Below are 5,000 nucleotides of genomic sequence, written 5' to 3' on the forward strand. Positions count from 1 at the left end.
TGCGGCTGTTCGGACTCCGCGGGAACACGTGAACAGGTCTGTGTGATATTATTCATTCTGAAACTGATTATAAACGCTGGATGTAAAAAAACAAACAATCCTAACTGTTAAAGCTAGAGATCGTTGCTGGATTCATAAGAGACTACGATGCGCAACACTGTGGAGAATGACTTGCACGTCTGTGTTGTAGATGAAGCGCATCCATTCCGTTTGTTTTCGGGTGTCAAACTTTGGAAGTTAGCGTTGCAGACGCTGCAGATCTCAGACTGCAGTCTGTTTGCAACTTAATGGCAAAACCAGTGTGCGCGTATTACCAGGACGCAGCACCAGCAGCATGCATGTGATGTTGGTTTGGACACAAACAGGAGAGAGACCAAATAAGAGCAAATGAAATAGCAGCAGACAGGAGAAGACAAGGACAAAATGTGCAATTGATTGACCTGTTGCAAATGTGTGTGATGACGTTATGGTGATTTTTGTCTGCTCAGAAACAGAGAATATCACTTGAACAGCCACTCAGAGTCCTTTATTCCTTATTTGAAAGGACCGGGTTACCACATCATGGACCAATGTGCCATGAAATTACATTACGATGCTTGTGTGGCAAGACAGAATTCCTTGTCCCCCCCCCCCCCCTCCTTTCAGCCCAGAGCAACCTACCTGCAGCAGATGGGATTGGATTACCCTGCTGAGACGGGGTGTGGATGAACTCCTATAGGTCATTAGGACGGAACGCATGCACACATCCAGCAGCTATATAGCAGAACATGCTCCAATTCAATTTAAAACTGTCACTCACTGAAAATCTAATTTCCTCACATGATGCATTTTGAATTCCATTAGCTCTTCCAGGTTCACAGTTGATGCCGATAGGAAAATACACCGAGGCACCGCGTTGACACTATCTGTTATCAGCTCCTATAGGTTATTGTGTGATGTGATCCAGCTCCTGGTCACGGAGGTGGGGCTCGGGGGCTCGTCATTGACCCACCAGGACTCTGAAATCTGTGCCAGGCGTCCGGGCTTCTTCCATCCGTATCGTCTCATGTTACAGTGACAAGTGCTGAATAATTAAAAGCTCCTTGTTAGCAGTAATGAGCAGAGTTTTTGGTATCTGGAATCTGGATTGAGGTCGTTCGGCAGAGGGTAGAGGACGGGTGCTGTTCTTGGACCAGTTTGAGGTTTTCGGATTAAAATGTGAGGGGACACGTTAGACCTGGTGGAGAGCGCTCGTCTTAAATGGAAAGTCGTAGGAGTTTTAATGAAAGCTTGAAAGCTGCATCGTAAAAGATAACTTTCATTTTCAATTAAATTCTTCGTTTTCTGTCCACAGAATGTCAAACAATGTAACATCTAAGCATAAATATAGATAAATAGTACAAAAATACTTTGAAAAGACAGCTTGCGAGACAACAATAAATAAAACAACAATAAAACAGTAGGGGTGAGTACTGGCAAGAACCTCACGATACGATACGTATCACGATACTTTGGTCACAATACGATACATATCATGATACCACGATATTGCGATATAAATAAAGATGAAAACACAAGTACCTGTATATGTACATCACATGATATTTATCAGAGTCAAATCTATTTCATTCAAAACAGCCTCTCCATTTTATTAATTCCCATGAAATTCACTGAAATAAATATTGAAAATAACATGAAAAAGGATAAAGTACTGCATTCACAACGCGTCTAAACATCAATCTTTAAAAAAAAAAAAATCGATCTTTAGAGTTGAAAAATCGATATTGTATTGGGCGGCAAAATATTGCGATATATTGCCATATCGGTATTTTTACCCACCCCTAATGCATAGTGCAATCATCATCTATTATATTTACAGTCAAGGGAATCTATAATAATAATATCAAAGAACATCAAAACTTGACTGGAGAGCTGATATAGAACATAATGTATAATGTGACACACTGAAGTAAAGCAAATGGGGAAAACTGTAAATTAAGCGGGTTGATCAATTAGAACGCGCGGCCGTCTGTGGCTACTTTACTTTATTGGCAACTCTCAGTTTACCGCTTGTGATAAATGAACGGCACGCCACGGTAACGCCGATCGGCAGGAGGCTCATCATCAGAATCACCATGTAATGACCTGTAACAGGAGGAGAGGCGGAGAGGAAAGAGAAAACCGGAGCGGGTTTACCCACAAAGCCCTCCTAACACCCGGGTCCGGATAGACTGTGTTACACGGTGGCACGTTAGTGAATCAGGTTCTCCAGCCGCCTCACCGTGTCTCCCTTTCTGTTATTAGGCTCCATAGCTCATGTTATTGATTCCTCCATTGCTCACCAACGTGGTGCTTTTTAATTTAATTGCTCTCGTTTGAAAGCAGCAGATGAACTAAAAGTCACCAAAGTGTCTTTGCCACAATATAAACTTCAGCACGGTTCAGTTCTTAAATTACGTTTTTCACACCGAACGAGAAATCACTTGCACATTTGTGGCACCCTCGCCGTATCAACCCTGCAATAATAGCGATGTCACACTGAGCGGGATTCAATTTGGCGCCGTGTAATGTGGCGACATCGAGGTTCATAAACCCTCCATTTGCTCCCGGGAACACTTCACAGCAGGAGGAAGGGGGTAAAAAACGACTCGTGTGAGTCATCGCGGGGTCTTCGAGCTCGACAAGTACGAGGGAGGCGATCCTCACGAGACGTAGCGCGCTTGAAGATCGGCCGTCAAATATTCGTCAACCTCATAATTGTGAGGGGATTTATTGTCTCAGCTCCAGATAGCCCCCCCCTGGACCCCCAGAGCGGCTCCCGGCACGAGCCTATTAACCCGCCTGGAAACACTAGAGGGGCCAGCTCCCTCATGGGAATGGAATCTACTGATGGACCACGAAGCAGATAAGCTCTCCTTTCTTCTGCCCTAGATTCGTCTGGTCTGCCCCTCTCTCTCTCTCTACCTCACTGTAAGCTCAGTAATCAAATCAGCAGAACAGACTACCTTCACTCCAGCAAGGTGATACATCCCCCGTGTCTTTGTGGTGACTTTTCTCCTGTGTTTAATCCCTGCTCAGGAGCCCAGCTGGTGGCTTCAATCGTCGGTGGGGATGAGAGCAGTCAGCAGATCCCTGCTGAGCCAACTTATTTCAGCTTCACTGTTTGAATCAGCACTTTTGACATTGTGGAGTTGTTTTTTTTTAAGCTCCAATTCTTTTCTTTTTAAAAAAAAAAGGTGGAACCCGGATTAACCGGCCACCGCGCCCTGATATTGGGGGTTACAAGTTTGCATCGTTGACTGAAAAGCATTGTTTCACATCCTGCTCTGGCGTCTCAGGTCATTTCTTTTTTTTTTACCATCTACAACAAAGTTTCAGCCTTTTTTTTTGTTTTTTAATGCTGACTCTAAGCCGACTGCCACCTTGATTTTGAGCGAGCGTTGTGTGGGCAGGGCATGTAATATATATGGCCTTCGACGTGGGCCGGTTGACTGGCTGGCGCTCTGCTCTGTCCCCGGCGGACTTGACAGAACGGCTGCTTGATGGAAGGAAAGTGCTGTCTTCTGACTTTTAAGAGTGCTGACATTTCCATATCCACCCTCCCTGAATCTCATCTTTTTTTTTCTCTCCCCTCTTTTGCTCTCCCTCTCTCCTCCGGATGTGTGTGATTGATGCTACCGGTGTCCCTGTGCTCCCCAGGTAGCCGAATGCAGACGTGAATCATAAGGATTACAATTCTTCTCCTCCTTCCTGCTTCTGTCGTTTCTCTCCGTCCCCGCCTCCACCCCTCTCCGCCCGTTCACTGTGCTATCTTTAAGTCATCTCTCACCTGCCATCCTCTCACCTCACCACCGGGTCTCCCCCCGTCGCACTGCGTGCCATCGCGACAGCAGCGGGAGGTCTTTCAAGGTGAATTATAGGGTTGGATCGGACATGTCAGCTGCTCTTTTGCTCTCTTTTTATAGAAAGGAGGAGGGCGGGGTGACGATTTCAAAAAGAGGAAGCGAGTGACAGCAGGGGAGGGGGTGGAAATGATGGTCAGATATCACAGGGTGGACTCTGTTGGAGGTAAAGGAAAGAAAGGTGGTTTCTGTTGCTGCCAGCATCAGTTAGATGGCCGGAAGCGACAAATGTGTTTCAGGACTCTTTTTCCCTTTGAGTCGCCCCCCCGAGGTTCTTCATTACAGGAAGGGGGTGGAGAGCTTGGAAAGTCATGAAATAAAATGCACAAATACATTCGCACTGCGAGTGGGTGCATTTTAGACCTTTTTTTTATTATTATATTTTTATCACCATTATTTTTCATGACATGCCCACTTTATTGCACAGGGCGCCGCAGAGCCAGCGAACACTAGATTTTATATTCTTAGGTCTCAAGGTCTTTGGAGCTTGTCAAATACCGCCCAGAAATAATTGCTGTGGTTTGGTTACTTTTTGTGAGCCTGTGAATAACAAACGCTCGGAGAAAAAGTGCACAAGTGATTTAATCCATTTCAGGAATCGAAATAGTTTGTGTCTTACATGTTAAAGCAGGAGAATGGCCCTCAAGTTTAATATTTGAGCCTTGGCTTTGGTTCCTTTTGGGTATTTTGACCCATGTCTTCAATATAAAATGGATTACAGCACTCTTTGCACTCACTTGGCTGAACATCACTTAACAAAAACCAAGAATCCAACAAAAACTAACTGAAAACCAATGCAAAGCACTCAGATGAAGAGATGGGAGGACGAGCTCAGGTGAATGAACAGAACCAGAACAGGGAAGGCACTGATTGGCTGGGAGGAACTAACGAGGCAGATTCAGAGCAGGTGTGCAGATGGGAGCAGGGAAGGACTAACGAGGGACAGGTGAAACTAATCAGGGCGGGGCAGACAATCACAACTGATGGGGATCCGAAACGTGAGGAGACGTGAGTAACAAATACGACAGGAATCAAAGCCAAATACAACGTTCTTACAAATACTCTTATGACCAGTCACAGGATACGAGTCGGGTTTGCATCTTTACCTCTTTCTGTGTA

At 45.1% G+C, this 5,000-nt stretch overlaps 1 protein-coding gene across 1 annotated transcript in view; it reads left to right on the forward strand.

Annotated features, from left to right (window-relative positions):
• Positions 1-5,000, forward strand: part of ctxn1 (cortexin 1) — a 12,701-nt gene that overhangs the window by 77 nt on the left and 7,624 nt on the right. The window contains exon 1 of the mRNA XM_084011254.1: positions 1-36. This exon is cut by the window's left edge and continues 77 nt beyond it. The gene's annotated coding sequence lies outside the window, so the exon portion shown is untranslated. The remainder of the gene's footprint in view (positions 37-5,000) is intronic.

The sequence above is a fragment of the Eutrigla gurnardus genome (genome assembly GCF_963514095.1).
Source record: "Eutrigla gurnardus genome assembly, chromosome: 6".
NCBI classification, from domain to species: domain Eukaryota; kingdom Metazoa; phylum Chordata; class Actinopteri; order Perciformes; family Triglidae; genus Eutrigla; species Eutrigla gurnardus.